Source organism: Heterodontus francisci, unplaced genomic scaffold (assembly GCF_036365525.1).
Source record: "Heterodontus francisci isolate sHetFra1 unplaced genomic scaffold, sHetFra1.hap1 HAP1_SCAFFOLD_1329, whole genome shotgun sequence".
NCBI classification, from domain to species: Eukaryota; Metazoa; Chordata; class Chondrichthyes; order Heterodontiformes; family Heterodontidae; genus Heterodontus; species Heterodontus francisci.
The window spans coordinates 1-22,500 of NW_027142071.1; the positions used below are offsets into that span (position 1 = coordinate 1).

Below are 22,500 nucleotides of genomic sequence, written 5' to 3' on the forward strand. Positions count from 1 at the left end.
TAACCCACACTCTCACTGTAACTCTGATATAACCCACACTCTCACTGTAACACTGATATAACCCACACCCTCACTGTAACACTGATATAACCCACACCCTCACTGTAACACTGATATAACCCACACTCTCACTGTAACACTGATATAACCCACACCCTCACTGTAACACTGATATAACACACACTCTCACTGTAACACTGATATAACCCACACTCTCACTGTAACACTGATATAACCCACACTCTCACTGTAACACTGATATAACCCACACTCTCACTGTAACACTGATATAACCCACACCCTCACTGTAACACTGATATAACCCACACTCTCACTGTAACACTGATATAACCCACACCCTCACTGTAACACTGATATAACCCACACTCTCACTGTAACACTGATATAACCCACACTCTCACTGTAACACTGATATAACCCACACTCTCACTGTAACACTGATATAACCCACACTCTCACTGTAACACTGATATAACCCACACTCTCACTGTAACACTGATATAACCCACACCCTCACTGTAACACTGATATAACCCACACTCTCACTGTAACTCTGATATAACTCACACCCTCACTGTAACTCTGATATAACCCACACTCTCACTGTAACTCTGATATAACTCACACCCTCACTGTAACTCTGATATAACTCACACCCTCACTGTAACACTGATATAACCCACACTCTCACTGTAACACTGATATAACCCACACTCTCACTGGAACACTGATATAACCCACACTCTCACTGTAACTCTGATATAACTCACACCCTCACTGTAACTCTGATATAACCCACACTCTCACTGGAACACTGATATAACCCACACTCTCACTGTAACTCTGATATAACTCACACCCTCACTGTAACTCTGATATAACTCACACCCTCACTGTAACACTGATATAACCCACACTCTCACTGTAACACTGATATAACCCACACCCTCACTGTAACACTGATATAACCCACACCCTCACTGTAACACTGATATAACCCACACCCTCACTGTAACACTGATATAACCCACACCCTCACTGTAACACTGATATAACCCACACTCTCACTGTAACACTGATATAACCCACACTCTCACTGTAACACTGATATCACCCACACTCTCACTGTAACACTGATATAACCCACACTCTCACTGTAACACTGATATAACCCACACTCTCACTGTAACACTGATATAACCCACACTCTCACTGTAACACTGATATAACCCACACCCTCACTGTAACACTGATATAACCCACACTCTCACTGTAACACTGATATAACCCACACCCTCACTGTAACTCTGATATAACCCACACCCTCACTGTAACTCTGATATAACCCACACCCTCACTGTAACACTGATATAACCCACTCTCACTGTAACACTGATATAACCCACACTCTCACTGTAACACTGATATAACCCACACCCTCACTGTAACTCTGATATAACCCACACCCTCACTGTAACTCTGATATAACCCACACCCTCACTGTAACACTGATATAACCCACTCTCACTGTAACGCTGATATAACCCACACTCTCACTGTAACGCTGATATAACCCACACTCTCACTGTAACACTGATATAACCCACACTCTCACTGTAACACTGATATAACCCACTCTCACTGTAACACTGATATAACCCACACTCTCACTGTAACACTGATATAACCCACACCCTCACTGTAACTCTGATATAACCCACACTCTCACTGTAACACTGATATAACCCACACCCTCACTGTAACACTGATATAACCCACACTCTCACTGTAACACTCTGATATAACCCACACTCTCACTGTAACACTGATATAACCCACACCCTCACTGTAACTCTGATATAACCCACACTCTCACTGTAGCTCTGATATAACCCACTCTCACTGTAACACTGATATAACCCACACCCTCACTGTAACTCTGATATAACCCACACTCTCACTGGAACACTGATATAACCCACACCCTCACTGTAACACTGATATAACCCACACCCTCACTGTAACACTGATATAACCCACACTCTCACTGTAACACTCTGATATAACCCACACTCTCACTGTAACACTGATATAACCCACACCCTCACTGTAACTCTGATATAACCCACACTCTCACTGTAACTCTGATATAACCCACACTCTCACTGTAACACTGATATAACCCACACTCTCACTGTAACACTGATATAACCCACACCCTCACTGTAACACTGATATAACCCACACTCTCACTGTAACACTGATACAACCCACACTCTCACTGTAACACTGATATAACCCACACTCTCACTGTAACTCTGATATAACACACACTCTCACTGTAACACTGATATAACCCACACTCTCACTGTAACACTGATATAACCCACACTCTCACTGTAACACTGATATAACCCACACTCTCACTGTAACACTGATATAACCCACACTCTCACTGGAACACTGATATAACCCACACTCTCACTGTAACACTGATATAACCCACACCCTCACTGTAACACTGATATAACCCACACCCCTCACTGTAACACTGATATAACCCACACTCTCACTGTAACACTGATATAACCCACACTCTCACTGTAACACTGATATAACCCACACCCTCACTGTAACACTGATATAACCCACACTCTCACTGTAACACTGATATAACCCACACTCTCACTGTAACACTGATATAACCCACACTCTCACTGTAACACTGATATAACCCACACCCTCACTGGAACACTGATATAACCCACACTCTCACTGTAACACTGATTTAACCCACACCCTCACTGTTACACTGATATAACCCACACTCTCACTGTAACACTGATATAACCCACACTCTCACTGTAACACTGATATAACCCACACTCTCACTGTAACACTGATATAACCCACACCCTCACTGTAACTCTGATATAACCCACACCCTCACTGTAACACTGATATAACCCACACCCTCACTGTAACTCTGATATAACCCACACTCTCACTGTAACACTGATATAACCCACACCCTCACTGTAACACTGATATTACCCACACTCTCACTGTAACACTGATATTACCCACACTCTCACTGTAACACTGATATTACCCACACTCTCACTGTAACACTGATATAACCCACACTCTCACTGTAACACTGATATAACCCACACTCTCACTGTAACACTGATATAACCCACACTCTCACTGTAACACTGATATAACCCACACTCTCACTGTAACACTGATATAACCCACTCTCACTGTAACACTGATATAACCCACACCCTCACTGTAACTCTGATATAACCCACACTCTCACTGTAACACTGATATAACCCACACCCTCACTGTAACACTGATATAACCCACACTCTCACTGTAACACTCTGATATAACCCACACTCTCACTGTAACACTGATATAACCCACACCCTCACTGTAACACTGATATAACCCACACTCTCACTGTAACACTGATATAACCCACACCCTCACTGTAACACTGATATAACCCACACCCTCACTGTAACACTGATATAACCCACACTCTCACTGTAACACTGATATAACCCACACCCTCACTGTAACACTGATATAACCCACACTCTCACTGTAACACTGATATAACCCACACTCTCACTGTAACACTGATATAACCCACACTCTCACTGTAACACTGATATAACCCACACTCTCACTGTAACACTGATATAACCCACACCCTCACTGTAACACTGATATAACCCACTCTCACTGTAACACTGATATAACCCACACTCTCACTGTAACACTGATATAACCCACTCTCACTGTAACACTGATATAACCCACACCCTCACTGTAACTCTGATATAACCCACACTCTCACTGTAACACTGATATAACCCACACCCTCACTGTAACACTGATATAACCCACACCCTCACTGTAACACTGATATAACCCACACCCTCACTGTAACACTGATATAACCCACACTCTCACTGTAACACTGATATAACCCACACTCTCACTGTAACACTGATATAACCCACACTCTCACTGTAACACTGATATAACCCACACTCTCACTGTAACACTGATATAACCCACACTCTCACTGTAACACTGATATAACCCACACCCTCACTGTAACACTGATATAACCCACACTCTCACTGTAACACTGATATAACCCACTCTCTCACTGTAACTCTGATATCACCCACACCCTGACTGTAACTCCCATATACCCCACACCCCTCACTTTAACACTGTGATATACCCCACTCCCCTCACTGTAACATCGATGTGGAAACGTAGCAAAATAGGAGAAGGAGTTGGCCACTGGGCCCTTCGAGCCTGCTCTGTCATTCTCTCGGTTAATTCGGCATAAGGAGAGAGGAAGTGTTGGGTATTCTAAAAGGCATTAAGGTGGACAAGTCCCCAGGTTCCTGATGGGATCTATCCCAGGTTACTGTGGGAAGCGAGAGAGGAAATAGCTGGGGCCTTAACAGATATCTTTGCAGCATCCTTAAACACGGGTGAGGTCCCGGAGGACTGGAGAATTGCTAATGTTGTCCCCTTGTTTAAGAAGGGTAGCAGGGATAATCCAGGTAATTATAGACCGGTGAGCCTGACGTCAGTGGTAGGGAAGCTGCTGGAGAAGATACTGAGGGATAGGATCTATTCCCATTTGGAATAAAATGGGCTTATCAGTGATAGGCAACATGGTTTTGTGCAGGGAAGGTCATGTCTTACCAACTTAATAGAATTCTTTGAGGAAGTGACAAAGTTGATTGATGAGGGAAGGGCTGTCGATGTCATATACATGGACTTCAGTAAGGCGTTTGATAAGGTTCCCCATGGTAGGCTGATGAAGAAAGTGAATTCGCATGGGGTCCAGGGTGTACTATCTAGATGGATAAAGAACTGGCTGGGCAACAGGAGACAGAGAGTAGCAGTGGAAGGGAGTTTCTCAAAATGGAGACGTGTGGTGTTCCACAGGGATCCGTGCTGGGACCACTGTTGTTTGTGATATACATAAATGATTTGGAGGAAAGTATAGGTGGTCTGATTAGCAAGTTTGCAGATGACACTAAGATTGGTGGAGTAGCAGATAGTGAAGGGGACAGTCAGAGAATACAGCAGAATATAGATAGATTGGAGAGTTGGGCAGAGAAATGGCAGATGGAGTTCAATCAGGGCAAATGCGAGGTGATGCATTTTGGAAGATCCAATTCAAGAGTGAACTATACAGTAAATGGAAAAGTCCAGGGGAAAATTGATGTCCAGAGAGATTTGGGTGTTCAGGTCCATTGTTCACTGAAGGTGGCAATGCAGGTCAATAGAGTGGTCAAGAAGGCATACGGCATGCTTTCCTTCATCGGACGGGGTATTGAGTACAAGGGTTGGCAGGTCACGTTACCGTTGTATAAGACCTTGGTTCGGCCACATTTGGAATACTGCGTGCAGTTCTGGTCGCCACATTACCAAAAGGATGTAGATGCTTTGGAGAGGGTGCAGAGGAGGTTCACCAGGATGTTGCCTGGTCTGGAGGGCGCTAGCTATGAAGAGAGGTTGAGTAGATTAGGATTATTTTCATTAGAAAGACGGAGGTTGAGGGGGGACCTGATTGAGGTGTACAAAATCATGAGAGGTATGGACAGGGTGGATAGCAAGAAGCTTTTTCCCAGAGTGGGGGATTCAATTACTGGGGGTCACGAGTTCAAAGTGAGAGGCAAAAAGTTTAGGGGGGATATGCGTGGAAAGTTCTTTGCGCAGAGGGTGGTGGGTGCCTGGAACGCGTTGCCAGCGGAGGTGGTAGACGCGGGCACGATAGCGTCTTTTAAGATGTATCTAGACAGATACATGAATGGGCAGGAAGCAAAGAGATACAGAACCTTAGAAAATAGGCGACATGTTTAGATAGAGGATCTGGATCGGCGCAGGCTTGGAGGGCCGAAGGGCCTGTTCCTGTGCTGTAATTTTCTTTGTTCTTTGTTCAATACGATCATGGCTGATCATCCAAACGCAGTACCCTGTTCCCGCTTTCTCCCCGTATCCCTTGATCCCTTTAGTCCTAAGAACTATATCTAACTCTTTCTTGATTATATTTAATGATTTGGCCTCAACTGCTTTCCCTGGTAGAGAATTCCACATCTTCACCACTCCCTGGGTGAAGAAATCCCTCCTCATCTCAGTCCTAAATGGCTTTACCCCTTATCCTTAGATTGTCACCCCGGGTCCTGGACTCCCTCCGCCATCGGGAACATCCTTCCTGCATCTAGTCTGTCCAGTGCTGGTAGAATTTTGTAGTTTTCTGTGAGATTTCCTCTCATTCTTCTAAACTCTAGTGAATACAAGCCTAATCGACCCAATCTCTCTTCATACGTCAGTCCTGCCATCCCAGGAATCAGTCTGGTGAACCTTCGCTGCACTCCCTCCATAGCAAGAACATCCTTCCTCAGATAAGGAGACCAAAACTGCACACAATACTCCAGATGTGATCACACCAAGGCCTTGTACGATTGCAGCAAGACATCTTTGCTCCAGTACTCGAATTCTTAACTGCCTGCTGCACCTGCAGGCTTACTTTCAGCGACTGGTGCACAAGTACGCCCAGGTCTTGCTGTACCTCCCCCTTTCCCAATCTATCGCTGTTCAGATAATCTGCCTTTCTTTTTTGCCACCAAAGTGGATAACCTCACATTTATCCACATTATACTGCATCTGCCATGTATTTGCCCACTCACTCAACCTGTCCAAATCACACTGGAGCTTCTCTGCATCCTCCTCACAGCTCACACTCCCACCCAGCTTTGCGTCATCTGCAAACTGGAATATATTACATTTAATTCCCTCATCTATATCAATAATATATATTGTGAATAGCTGGGGTCCAAGCACTGATCCCTGCGGTACCCCACTAGTCACTGCCTGCCACTCGGAAAAAGACCTGTTTATTCCTACTCGTTTGTTTCCTGTCTGCCAACCAGTTCTCTATCCATGTCAGTACCTTACCCCCCAATCCCATGTGCTTTAATTTTGCACACTAATCTCTTATGTGGGACCTTATCGAAAGCCTTCTGAAAGTCTAAATACACCACATCCACTGGTCTCCCTTATCTAGTTACATCCTCAAAAAATTCCAGTAGATTTGTCAAGCATGATTTCCCTTTCGTAAATCCATGTTGACTTTGTCCAATCCTGTCATTGTTTTCCAAGTGCTCTGCTATTACATCTTTTATAATGGACTCTAGAATTTTCCCCACTAATGACGTCAGGCTAACCGGTCTATAATTCCCTGTTTTCTCTCTACCTCCTTTTTTAAATAGTGGGGTTACATTAGCTACCCTCCAATCTTTTGGAACTGTTCCAGAGTCTATAGAATTTTGAAAAATGACCAGCAATGCATCTACTATTTCTAGGGCCACTTCCTTAAGTACTCTGGGATGTAGATTATCAGGCCCTGGGGATTTATCGACCTTCAATCCCATCAACTTCCCTAACACCATTTCCCGACTAATGCTGATTTCATACAGTTCCTCCTTCTCACTGGACCCTGTGTTCCCCAACATTTCTGGGAGGTAATTTGTGTCCTCCTTTGTGAAGACAGAACCAAAGTATGTATTTAATTGGTTTTCCATTTCTTTGTTCCCCTTTGTAAATTCCCCTGTAACTGACTGTAAAGGACCAACATTTGTCTTCACTAATCTTTTTCTCTTCACATATCTATAGAAGCTTTTACAGTCAGTTTTTACGTTCTCTGCAAGCTTACTCTCATACTCTATTTTCCCCTTCTTAATCAATCCCTTTGTCCTCCTTTGCTGAATTCTGAACTGCTCCCAATCCTCAGGTTTGCTGCTTGTTCTGGCCATTTTATATTTCTCCTCCTTGGATCTAATACTATCCCTAATTTCTTTTGTAAGCCACGGTTGAGCCACCCTTCCTGTTTTATATTTGTGCCAGACAGGAATGAACAATTGTTGTAATTCATCCATGCGCTCTTTAAATGCTAGTCATTGCCTATTCACTGTCAACCCTTTAAGTAACGTTCCCCAATCTATCATAGCTTACTCGCGCCTCATACCTTCATAGTTTCCTTTATTTAGATTCAGGACCCTAGTCTCGGAATCAACTCTCTCACTCTTCATCTTAATGAAGAATTCTATCACGTTATGGTCGCTCTTCCCCAAGGGACGCCGCACAACAAGATTGTTAACTAATCCTTTCACATTACACAATACCCAGTCTAGGATGGCCTGTTCTCTAGTTGGTTTCTCCACCTATTGGTCCAAAAAACCATCACCTACGCACTCCAGGAATTCATCCTCTACAGTATTATTGCTAATTTGGTTTGCCCAATCTATATGTAGCTTAGAGTCACCCATAATTACAGTTGCACCCTTATTGCATGCATCTCTAATTTCCTGTTTAATGACATCCTCTACATCACCACTGCTGTTTGGGGGTCTATATACAACCCCCACCAACGTTTTCTGCCCCTTGGTGTTTCTTAGTTCCACCCATACAGATTCCACATTAGGATTCTCTGAGCTAATATCCTTCCTCACTATTGTATTGATTTCCTCTTTCACTAACAACACTACTCCACCTCCTTTCCCTTTTTGCCTGTCCTTCCTAAATATTGAATACCCTTGGGTGTTCAGTTCCCATCCTTGGTCACCCTGCAGCCATGTCTCTGTAATCACAACTATATCGTATCCATTTACATCTATTTGCACGATTAATTCGTCTACCTTTTTGCGAATACTCCACGCATTGAGACACAATGCCTTTAGGCTTGACTTTTTAACATTCTTAGTCATCTCAGCATTATTTCGCACTATGGCCCTATTTGTTTCTTGCCCCTGATTTCTCTGCCTTTCACTTTTGTCTTTTTGTTTCCTGTCTTTAGTTTCTATCCTTGTTTCCTCCTCCTCAGTCTCCCTGCTCAGGTTCCCACACCCTGCCGTTCTGGTATAAATCCTCCCCAACAGCACCAGCAAACGCCCCTGCGAGGACATCGGCTCCTGTCCCGCCTGGGTGTAACCCGTCCCGCTTGTACAGGTCCCACCTTCCCCAGAACCGGTCCCGATGTCCCAGGAATCTAAATCCCTCCCTCCTGCACCATTTCTCCAGCCACGCAGTCATCTGATCTCTTCTCCTGTTCCTATACTCACTAACACATAGCACAGGAAGTAATCCTGAGATTAGTACCTTTGAGGACCTGCTTTGTTAATTTAGCTCCTAACTCCTTAAACTCATAGAGTCATAGAGTTATACAGCACAGAAACTGGCCCTTCGGCCTGTCGTGTCTGTGCTGGCCATCAAGCACCTAACTATTTCTCGTCCCATTTTCCAGCACTAAATTCATCTTGCAGGACCTCATCCCTTTTTCTACCTATGTCGTTGGTACCGACATGTACCACGACCGCTGGCTGTTCACCCTCCCCCTTCAGAATGTCCTGCAGCCACTCTGAGACATCCTTGACCCTAGCACCAGGGAGGCAACATACCATCCTGGGAGTCTCGTTTGCAGCCACAGAAACGCCTGTATGTTCCCCTTAAAATTGAATCTCCTATCACTCTGGCTGTCCCAGTCTATTTCCTCCCCTGCTGTGCAGCAGAGCCACTCGTGGTGCCACGAACTTGGCTTTTGCTGCTTTCCCCTGGGAGGCCATTTCCCCCCCCCCTCCACCGCCGCCACAAGAATATTCAAAGTGATATATCTGCTTGAGAAGGGGATGGGTCACAGGGGACTCCTGCACTACCTGCCTGCGCCTACTACTCCGTCTGGTGGTCGCCCATCCCTTTCCTGCCTGTGCTGCCATTACCTGCGGTGGTGACCACCTCACTAAACGTGCAGCATCACGGATGCTCCGCAGTGAATCCACCCGCAGCTCCAGCTCCGTAATGCGGGTAGCCAGTAGCTGCAGATGGATACACTTCCTGCACACATGGTCATCAGGGACACTGGAAGCACCCCTGATTTCCCACATAGCGCAGGAGGGGCAGATCACGGGTACGAGCTCTCCTGCCATGACTTACCTTTAGATTAATTAGTTACTCCCTTTAAAAAATACTAATTACAGAAGGGGCCTTGTTCAACTCCAAACACGACCCACTACAATCTGAAGACCGTAATAAATTATACCAATTTAAATAAAAACACACCTTAGTAGTACAAACCTTGTCACTTAGAAGGAGGATTTTAAAAAACCACTTTCCCCTGATCAGAGTGTTACAGTGAGGGGTGTGGGATATATCAGAGTGTTACAGTGAGGGATGTGGGATATATCAGAGTGTTTCAGTAAGGAGTGTGGGATATATCAGAGTGTTACAGTGAGGGGTGTGGGATATATCAGAGTGTTACAATGAGGGGTGTGGGATATATCAGAGTGTTACAGTGAGGGGTGTGGGGTATATCAGTGTTACAGTGAGGGGTGTGGGATATATCAGAGTGTGACAGTGAGGGGTGTGGGAGATATCAGAGTGTTACAGTGAGGGGTGTGGGATATATCAGAGTGTTACAGTGAGGGGTGTGGGATATATCAGAGTGTAACAGTGAGGGGTGTGGGGTATATCAGAGTGTTACAGTGAGGGGTGTGGGATATATCAGAGTGTAACAGTGAGGGGTGTGGGGTATATCAGAGTGTTACAGTGAGGGGTGTGGGGTATATCAGAGTGTTACAGTGAGGGGTGTGGGATATATCAGAGTGTTACAGTGAGGGGTGTGGGATATATCAGAGTGTTACAGTGAGGGGTGTGGGGTATATCAGAGTGTTACAGTGAGGGGTGTGGGATATATCAGTTACAGGGAGGGGTGTGGGATATATCAGAGTGTTACAGTGAGGGGTGTGGGATATATCAGAGTGTTACAGTGAGGGGTGTGGGATATATCAGAGTGTTACAGTGAGGGGTGTGGGGTATATCAGAGTGTTACAGTGAGGGGTGTGGGATATATCAGAGTGTTACAGTGAGGGGTGTGGGATATATCAGAGTGTTACAGAGAGGGGTGTGGGGTATATCAGAGTGTTACAGTGAGGGGTGTGGGATATATCAGAGTGTTACAGTGAGGGGTGTGGGATATATCAGTGCTACAGTGAGGGGTGTGGGATATATCAGTGTGTTACAGTGAGGGGTGTGGGATATATCAGAGTGTTACAGTGAGGGGTGTGGGATATATCAGAGTGTTACAGTGAGGGGTGTGGGATATATCAGAGTGTTACAGTGAGGAGTGTGGGATATATCAGAGTGTCACAGTGAGGGGTGTGGGATATATCAGAGTGTTACAGGGAGGGGTGTGGGATATCTCAGAGTGTCACAGTGAGGGGTGTGGGATATATCAGAGTGTTACAGGGAGGGGTGTGGGATATCTCAGAGTGTTACAGTGAGGGGTGTGGGATATATCAGAGTGTCACAGTGAGGGGTGTGGGGTATATCAGAGTGTTACAGTGAGGGATGTGGGATATATCATTGTTACAGTGAGGGGTGTGGGATATATCAGAGTGTTACAGTGAGGGGTGTGGGGTATATCAGAGTGTTACAGTGAGGGGTGTGGGATATATCAGACTGTTACAGTGAGGGATGTGGGATATATCAGTATATCAGAGTGTTACTGTGAGGGGTGTGGGGTATATCAGTGCGTTACAGTGAGGGGTGTGGGGTATATCAGAGTGTTACAGTGACAACAATACTGATAACAATCTGATATACCCCACACCCCTCACTGTAACATTCTGATATATCCCACACCCCTCACTGTAACACTCTGATATACCCCACACCTCTCACTGTAACACTCTGATATATCCCACACCCCTCACTGTAACACTCTGATATATCCCACACCCCTCACTGTAACACTCTGATATATCCCACACCCCTCACTGTAACCCTCTGATATATCCCACACCCCTCACTGTAACACTCTGATATACCCCACACCCCTCACTGTAACATTCTGATATATCCCACACCCCTCACTGTAACACACTGAGAAATCCCACATCCCTCACTGTAACACTCTGATATACCCCACACCCCTCACTGTAACTCTCTGATATACCCCTCACCCCTCACTGTAACACTCTGATATATCCCACATCCCTCACTGTAACACTCTGATATATCCCACACCCCTCACTGTAAAACTCTGATATACCCAACACCCCTCACTGTAACACTCTGATATATCCCACACCCCTCTCTTTAACACTCTGATATACCCCACACCCCTCACTGTAACACTCTGATATATCCCACACCCCTCACTGTAACACTCTGATATACCCCACACCCCTCACTGTAACACTCTGATATATCCCACATCCCTCACTGTAACACTCTGATATACCCCACACCCCTCTCTGTAACACTCTGATATACCCCACACCCCTCACTGTAACACTCTGATATACCCCACACCCCTCACTGTAACACTCTGATATATCCCACACCCCTCACTGTAAAACTCTGATATACCCAACACCCCTCACTGTAACACTCTGATATATCCCACACCCCTCTCTGTAACACTCTGATATATCCCACACCCCTCTCTGTAACACTCTGATATACCCCACACCCCTCACTGTAACACTCTGATATATCCCACACCCCTCACTGTAACACTCTGATATACCCCACACCCCTCACTGTAACACTCTGATATATCCCACATCCCTCACTGTAACACTCTGATATACCCCACACCCCTCTCTGTAACACTCTGATATACCCCACACCCCTCACTGTAACACTCTGATATATCCAACACCCCTCTCTGTAACACTCTGATATATCCCACACCCCTCACTGTAACACTCTGATATACCCCATACCCCTCTCTGTAACACTCTGATATACCCCACACCCCTCACTGTAACACTCTGATATACCCCACACCCCTCACTGTAACACTCTGATATATCCCACACCCCTCACTGTAAAACTCTGATATACCCAACACCCCTCACTGTAACACTCTGATATATCCCACACCCCTCACTGTAAAACTCTGATATACCCAACACCCCTCTCTGTAACACTCTGATATACCCCACACCCCTCACTGTAACACTCTGATATATCCCACACCCCTCTCTTTAACACTCTGATATATCCCACACCCCTCACTGTAACACTCTGATATACCCCACACCCCTCACTGTAACACTCTGATATATCCCACACCCCTCACTGTAAAACTCTGATATACCCAACACCCCTCACTGTAACACTCTGATATACCCCACACCCCTCACTGTAACACTCTGATATATCCAACACCCCTCTCTGTAACACTCTGATATACCCCACACCCCTCACTGTAACACTCTGATATACCCCACACCCCTCTCTGTAACACTCTGATATACCCCACACCCCTCACTGTAACACTCTGATATACCCCACACCCCTCACTGTAACACTCTGATATACCCCACATCCCTCACTGTAACACTCTGATATACCCCACACCCCTCTCTGTAACACTCTGATATACCCCACACCCCTCACTGTAACACTCTGATATACCCCACACCCCTCACTGTAACACTCTGATATATCCCACACCCCTCACTGTAAAACTCTGATATACCCAACACCCCTCACTGTAACACTCTGATATATCCCACACCCCTCTCTGTAACACTCTGATATATCCAACACCCCTCTCTGTAACACTCTGATATACCCCACATCCCTCACTGTAACACTCTGATATATCCCACATCCCTCACTGTAACACTCTGATATATCCCACACCCCTCACTGTAACACTCTGATATATCCCACACCCCTCACTGTAACACTCTGATATACCCCACACCCCTCTCTGTCACACTCTGATATACCCCACACCCCTCACTGTAACACTCTGATATACCCCACACCCCTCACTGTAACACTCTGATATATCCCACACCCCTCACTGTAACACTCTGATATACCCCACACCCCTCTCTGTCACACTCTGATCTCTCCCAAACTGGAAGACAGGGAGAGGGAGGCTGAAGGAAATACTGGTAAGAGCGTCACACCTACTGAGGGAAACAAGGCTGACGATGTGTTTTGTGAGGACTGACTGACTGACCTGTGTATGAATATCGGAGGCTGTAATTATTGGTGACTAACTTCTTTCTCCCAGAATCCACACCCAGACTGGTCTGTTGCTGAGTGTAAATGCTGCCAATCAGGTTTGCCTGGGCTGGGACTGACGTCAGCCTAATGAATCTGTCACACCAAACAGAACAGCAAGCCACCTTTTCCACGCCCCTCCCGCCCCCCCCCCCCCCCCCCACCTCATAACTATGTAAAATGGGAAATATTTAGGGAATCTTAATGTACAGCATTTGATTTGAGCTGATACAAGAGATGGGGTTAGGGGGAGAATTAGGTGAGGAGGAAATGCCTGCTTCTCTGCACTCACCTTATGAACTTTTCCTAATCTCTCTATGCTCTTACAGCCCTCCGAGATCTCTGTGCTCCTCTAATTGTGGCCTCTTATGCATCACCCGATTTCGATGGTGCCACCGTTGGTGGCCGTGCCTCGAGCTCTGGAATCCCCTCCCTAAACACCCTCTCTCTCTCCTCCTTTAGGACTGTCCTTCAAACCTACCTCTTTGATCCGGCTTTGTTTCACCTGTCCTTATATCTCCCTAAGTGGCACGACAGGCGCTTTATAAATAGAACTTGTTGCTATCTCTGTGTAATCATCTTACCTCTATATAAATGCGATTGTTTGTGTTAGCCTGAATGAATCTCTATGAATGCAAGTTGCTGTTAGGTGTCGCGTTCCCTGATTTAACCTCTCATTCTTTCCCCCCCCACAGGAGACCCTCGGAGGCCACAGGACCCGCCAGATTGAAGGGGCGATCAGACAAACCCCTCTCCGACGCCCATCGTTTCCCCCACTGCTCCCACGCCCCGATATGTTCCCGCGCCGACCTTTCCGTTTTTGAGAGAGGTGGGCGGGGGGGGGGTGGTGGGGGGTGCGGTGGGTGCGATCGGAGGTGGAGGGACTGCGAGGGAAGGGGAAGGGATACCATTGTACAGCCTGGCCATGAATCAGGAGAGGTTCTGCTCGATGGGACACATGAAGAGTTTTCCCGCCATGATCTATTCCTTCCCTTTCGCGCGGACCCTGAGGAGCTCTCCGCCTCTGGGAGTGCTGAACACTGGGGGCTGCTTCACCGGGTACGGCAGCGGGGAGTCACAGAAGGGCGCATCGCTGTGCTGTGAGTACTGCCTCTTTAATTCCACTCGCTCCGTGGCATCTGGTGGCGGGGAGGGGGGAGAGTAGTGGCACCGATAGCCAACAGTCATTTTATGTCGTCTATGTTTTGTGGGAGCTTGCTGTGCGCAAATTGACTGCTTTGTTCCCGACACTGCAACAGTGATCTACACTTCTCAAAGTACTTTGTTAAAAAAGTGTTTTTTTTTTAAGGACTTTAGATTGAAGTGGGTAGAACAAGACCCCGAGTATAATTTTTTTTTTAAATTAAGGGAGTAACTAATTAATCTAAGGGTAAGTCATGACAGGAGAGCTCAGCCCCGTGATCTGCTCCTCCTGCGCTATGTGGGAAATCAGAGACGCTTCCAGTGTCCCTGACGACCAAGTGTGCAGGAAGTGCATCCATCTGCAGCTACTGACTACCCGCATTACGGAGCTGGAGCTGCGGGTGGATTCACTGCGGAGCATCCGTGATGCTGAGGACATCGCGGAGAGCACGTTTAGAGAGGTGGTCACCACCGCAGGTAATGACTGCACAGGCAGAAAAGGGATGGGTGACCACCAGGCAGAGTAGTAGGCGCAGGCAGGTAGTGCAGGAGTCCCCTGTGGCCATTCCCCTCTCAGACAGATATACCGCTTTGGATACTGTTGTGGGGGGATGACCTCCCAGGGGCAGGCAGCAACAGCCAGGTCCGTGGCACCATGGAGGGCTCTGCTGCACAGCAGGGGAGGAAAAGGGTTGGAAGAGCTATAGTGATGGGGGATTCTATCGTAAGGGGTACAGACAGGCATTTCTGTGGCCACAAACGAAACTCCAGGATGGTATGTTGCCTCCCTGGTACAGAGGTGACCTGTACAAGAAGGACGGGTTGCATCTGAACTGGAGGGGGATCGATATCCTTGCGGGGAGGTTTGCTGGTACTACTCGGGAGGGTTTAAACTAGTCTTGCAGGGGGGGTGGGACCCAACGTAGTAGTCTCTCCGATGAGATAGCTGAGGCAAATGTAGAGGTTAAAGCAAGCAAGTCCGGTAGGCAGGCCGGGCAGGGGCAGGACAGGGAGCGTGGAAGGTCTGGTAGGCTAAACTGCATTTACTTTAATGCAAGAAGCCTTACAGGTAAGGCAGATGAACTCAGAGCATGGATCGGTACATGGGATTGTGATATTATAGCTATTACGGAAACGTGGTTGAGGGATGGGCAAGACTGGCAGCTCAACGTTCCGGGGTACCGATGCTTCTGGCGTGACAGAGGTGGAGGTAAGAGAGGAGGGGAGTTGCACTATTGATTAGGGAGGACATCAGGGCAGTACCTAGAGAGGATATCCCGGGGGGAATGTCCAGCGAGGCCATATGGGTAGAACTTAGAAATCAGAAAGGGGTGATCACTTTGATGGGATTATACTATAGGCCCCCCAATAGTCAGAGGGAAGTGGAGGAGCATATATGTAGGGAAGTCACAGATAGGTGTAGGAATTATAGGGTTGTAATAGTAGGTGATTTTAACTTCCCTGATATTGACTGGGACTGCCTTAGTGCTAAGGGATCAGATGGGGAAGAATTTGTTAAGTGTGTCCAGGATAGTTTTCTGAAGCAGTATGTGGATGGCCCTACTAGAGAAGGGGCTACACTCGACCTCCTCTTAGGAAATGAGGCTGGGCAGGTGGTTGATGTGTCAGTGGGGGGAGCACTTTGGGGCCAGTGACCATAACTCTACTAGCTTCAAGATAGTAATGGAAAAGGATAGGACTGGTCCTCAGGTTGAAGTCTTAAATTGGGGGAAGGCTAATTTCGATGGCATCAGACAGGAACTCTCAAAAGTTGAATGGAAGAGGCGGTTTACAGGTAAAGGGACGTCTGGCAAGTGGGAGGCTTTTGAAAGTGAGATAGGAAGAGTTCAGGGCCGGCATGTTCCTGTTAGATGGAAGGGCAAGGCTGGCAAGTTTAGGGAACCTTGGTTGACGAGGGATATTGAGGGTCTGGTCAGGACAAAGAAGGAGGCACATGTCAGGTATAGGCAGCTGGGATCGAGCAAGTCCCTCGAGGAGTAAAGGGGATGTAGGAGTACACTTAAGAAGGAAATTAGGAGGGCGAAAAGGGGCCATGAGATTTCCCTGGCAGATAAGATAGAATCTTTTAGGATTCTCCTTTATAAGTATATTAAGAGTAAAAGGGTAGCTAGGGCGAGAGTAGGTCCCCTTAAGGATCAGTGTGGCAATCTATGTGTGGAGCCACGGGAAATGGGCGAGGTCTTAAATGAATATTTCTCGTCCATATTTACCGTGGAGAAGGTCATGGAAGCTAGTGAGTTCAAGGGAGGGAACAGCGATATCCTGGAGCATATCAACATTACAAAGGAGGAGGTGTTGGAGGTTTTGAAGCGCATTAAGGTGGATAAATCCCCAGGGCCTGACCAGGTGTCTCCGAGGACGCTATGGGAAGCAAGGGAGGAGATTGCTGGGGCCCTGGCAGAGATTTTTGTATCATCGTTAGCCATGGGTGAGGTACCGGAAGACTGGAGGATAGCTAATGTTGTGCCTTTATTTAAGAAGGGCAGCAGGGATAAGCCAGGGAACTACAGGCCTGTGAGCCTTACATCAGTGATGGGAAAGTTATTGGAAGGGATTCTGAGAGACAGGATTTATATGCATCTGGAAAGGCAAGGTCTGATTAGGGATAGTCAGCATGGCTTTGTGCGTGGGAAATCATGTCTCACAAATTTGATTGAGTTTTTCGAGGAGGTGACCAAGAGGATTGACGAGGGCAGGGCGATGGACGTTGTCTTATTAGGACTTTAGCAAGGCCTTTGACAAGGTCCCGCATGGTAGGCTGGTCCGGAAGGTTTGAACACATGGGATCCAGGGTGAGCTAGCAAATTGTATACAAAATTGACTTGGTGATCGGAGGCAAAGGGTGGTAGTGGAGGGTTGTTTTTCAGATTGGAGGCCGGTGACCAGTGGTGTGCCTCAGGGATCGGTGCTGGGCCCTCTGTTGTTTGTCATATACATGAATGACTTGGATGTGAATGTAGGGGGCATGATTAGTAAGTTTGCAGATGACACCAAAATTGGTGGTATAGTGGACAGTGAAGAAGGTTGTCTAAGGTTACAACAGGATATAGATCAACTGGGAAAGTGGGCAAGAGATTGACAAATGGAATTTAACACAGACAAGTGCAAAGTGATGCATTTTGGGAAGTTAAACCAGGGCAGGACATATACAGTGAATGGCAGGGCCCTGGGGAGTGTTGTTGAGCAGAGAGACCTTGGGGTACATAGTTCCCTGAAAGTGGCAACACAGGTAGACAAGGTGGTGAAGAAGGCGTATGCCTGCTTGCCTTCATCGGCCGAGGCATTGAGTACAAGAGTTGGGACGTCATGTTACAGTTGTGCATAATGTTGGTTAGGCCGCATTCGGAGTACTGTGTGCAGTTCTGGTCACCGCATTACAGGAAAGATGTGATTAAGCTGGAGAGGGTGCAGAAAAGATTCACAAGGATGTTGCCTGGTTTGGAAGGCTTGAGTTATAAAGAGAGATTGGATAGGCTGGGTCTGTTTTCCCTGGAGCGAAGGAGGCTGAGAGGGGACATGATAGAGGTATATAAAATTATGAGAGGCACAGATAGGGTAGATAGCCAGAGTCTGTTTCCCATGGTAGAGGTGACTAAAACTAGAGGGCATAGATTTAAGGTGAGAGGGAGGAGGTTTAAAGGGGATCAAAGGGGTAAATTTTTCACACAAAGAATAGTGGGTATCTGGAATGAGCTGCCAGAGGAGGTGGTGGAGGCAGGAACAGTAGCAACATTTAAGAGGCATCTGGACAGGTACTTGAATGAGCAAGGCATAGAGGGATATGGAATTAATGCAGGCAGGTGGGATTAGTATAGATAGGCATTATGGTCGGCATGGACGCAGTGGGCCGAAGGGCCTGTTTCTATGCTGTACGACTCTATGACTCAACTACAAAGTCAACCTCAAACTAAACTACAAAGTCAACCCCAGTCTCAACCTCAAACTAAACCCCAAACATAACCTCAAATACAACCTCAAGCTCAGCTATAAACCCAACCCCAAACTAAACCTCACCCCCACCCGGACCCCGCATTCAACCCCAAACTAAACCCCAAACTCAATCTCATCCCCACCCAGACCCCAAACTCACCCTCAAACTAAACCCCAGACTCCACCCCCAACTCCACCCCCAACTCCACCCCCAACTCCACCTCAAACTAAATCCTAAACTCAACCTTAAACTAAACCCAAAACTCAATCTCATCCCCACCTAGACCCCAAACTCACCCTCAAACTAAACCCCAGACTCCACCCCAAACTCCACCCCAAACTCCACCCCCAACTCAACCCCCAACTCAACCCCCAACTCAACCCCCAACTCAACCCCCAACTCAACCCCCAACTCAACCTCACACTCAACCCCCAACTCAACCCCCAACTCAACCCCCAACTCAACCCCCAACTCAACCCCCAACTCAACCCCCAACTCAACCTCACACTCAACCCCCAACTCAACCCCCAACTCAACCCCCAACTCAACCTCACACTCAACCCCCAACTCAACCTCACACTCAACCCCCAACTCAACCTCACACTCAACCCCCAACTCAATCCCCAACTCAACCTCAAACTAAATCCTAAACTCAACCTTAAACTAAACCCCAAACTCAACTTCAAACTAAACCCCAAACTCAAACTCACCTAAACCCCAAACTAAACCCCAAACTCATTCTCAAACTCACCCTGAAACTAATCCTCAAACCCAACCTCAAACTCAGCCTCATACTTAACCCCAAACTCAACCCCAAACTCAAACTCAAACTAAAACCCAAATTCAACCTTAAACTAAACCCCAAAGAAAACCTCAAGCTAGACTCCAAACTCAACACCAAACTAAACCTCAAATTAGACTCCAAACTCAACACCAAACTAAACCTCAACCACAAAGTCAACCTCAAATTAAACCCCAAACTCAACCCCAAACTAAACCTCAAACACAACCTCAAACTCAACCTCAAGCTCAGCTCCAAACTCAACCCCAAACTAAACCCCAAACTCAACCTCCCCCCCATCCGGACCCCGAACACAACCTCAAACTAAACCCCGAACTCAACCTCAAACTAAACCCCAAACTCAACCTTAAACTAAACCCCAAACAAAACCTCAAATTAGACTCCAAACTCAACACCAAACTAAACCACAACCTCAACCACAAAGACAACCTCAAATTAAACCTCAAATTAAACCCCAAACTCAGCCCCAAACTCAGCCCCAAACTCAGCCCCAAACACAACCTCAAACTCGACCTCAAGCTCAGCTCCAAACTCAACCTCACCCCCACCCGGACCCCGAACACAACCTCAAACTAAACCCCAAACTCAACCCCAAACTAAACCCCAAACTCAACCTCACCCCCACTCGGACCCTGAACTCAACCTCAAACTAAACCCCAAACTCAACTTTAAACTAAACCCCAAACAAAACCTCAAATTAGACTCCAAACTCAACACCAAACTAAACCTCAACCTCAATCACAAAGTCAACCTCAAATTAAACCACAAAGTCAACCCCAAACTCAACCTCACCCCCACCCAGACCCCGAACACAACCTCAAACTAAACCCCGAACTCAGCCCTAAGCTCAGCCCTAAATTCAGCCCTAAACTCAACCTCAAACCCAACTCCAAACTAAACCCCAAACTCAACCTAAACCTCAAATTCAACCTCAAAGTAAACCCCAAACTCAACCTCAAACTCAACTCCAAACTCAACCCCAAATTAAACCCCATACTAAAACCCCAAACTAAAACCCTAAACACAACCCTAAACTCAACCCTAAACACGACCTCAAAAACGACCTCAAACTCAACGCCAAACTCAACCTCAATTTCAATCCCAAACTCAACCTCAAACTCAACCTCAAACTCAAGCCCAAGCTCAGCCTCACACTCAACCCAAACTAAAACCCCCCAAAAAACCTCAAACAAAACCTCAAACACAACCTCAAACTCAACTTCAAGCTCAACCCCAAACTAAAACCCCAAACTCAACATCAAACAACCTCAAACTAAACCACAAACACAACCCCAAACTAAACCCCAAACTAAACCCCAAACTAAACCCCAATCGAAACCCCAAACACAACCTCAAACACAACCTCAAACACAACCTCAAACACAACCTCAAACTCAACCTCAAACTCAACCTCAAACTCAACCTCAAACTCAACCTCAAACTCAACCTCAAACTCAACCTCAAACTCAACCTCAAACTCAACCCCAAACTCAATCCCAAACTCAATCCCAAACTCAATCCTAAACTCAATCCCAAACTCAATCCCAAACTCAATCCCAAACTCAATCCCAAACGCAACCCCAAACTCAACCCCAAACTCAACCTGATACATGACCTCAAATTCGACCCCAAACTCGACCTCAAACTTAAAACCCAAACTCAACCCTAAACTCGACCTCAAACTTAAAACATAAACTCAACCCCAAACTTAAAACATAAACTCAACCCCAAACTCAAACCCAAGCAAAAAACCAAACTCAACCCCAAGCGAATCCTCAATTCAACCAAAACTAAACCCCAAACTCAACCTCGCCCCCACCCTGACCCCGAACACAAGCTCAAACTAAACCCCATACTCAAACTTGCCCCCACCCGGACCCCTGACCCAACCTCAAACTAAACTCCAAACTCAACCCCAAACTGAACGTCAAACAGAACGTCAAACTCAACCTCAACCTCAAATTCAATATCAAAAAACCCAAACCCGACCTCACACTTAAAACCCAAACTCAACCCTAAACTCGACCTCAAACTTAAAACACAAACTCAACCCCAAACCCATCCCAAGCGAATCCTCAACTCAACCAAAACTAAACCCCAAACTCAACCTCGCCCCCACCCTGACCCCGATCACAAACTCAAACTAAACCCCATACTCAAACTCGCCCCCACCCAGACCCCTAACCCAACCTCAAACTAAACTTCAAACTCAACCTCACCCCCACCCAGACCACGAATACCACCTAAAACTAAACAGCAAACTCAACCTCACCCCGACTCGGACCCCGAACTGAAGCTCAAACTAAACACCAAACTCAATCCCAAACAGGACGTCAAACAGAACATCAAACTCAGCCCCAAACTCAGCCTCAAACTCAACCTCAAATTCAATATCAAAAAACCTCAAACTCAACCCCAAACTCAACCCTAAATTCAATCCCAACCTCAA

The 22,500-nt window shown here is 46.5% G+C and overlaps 1 pseudogene; it reads left to right on the forward strand.

Annotated features, from left to right (window-relative positions):
* The first annotated feature begins 15,028 nt into the window (after positions 1 to 15,028).
* The window catches only part of LOC137366480 (retinoic acid receptor gamma-like), a 46,777-nt pseudogene continuing 39,305 nt past the window's right edge, over positions 15,029 to 22,500 (forward strand).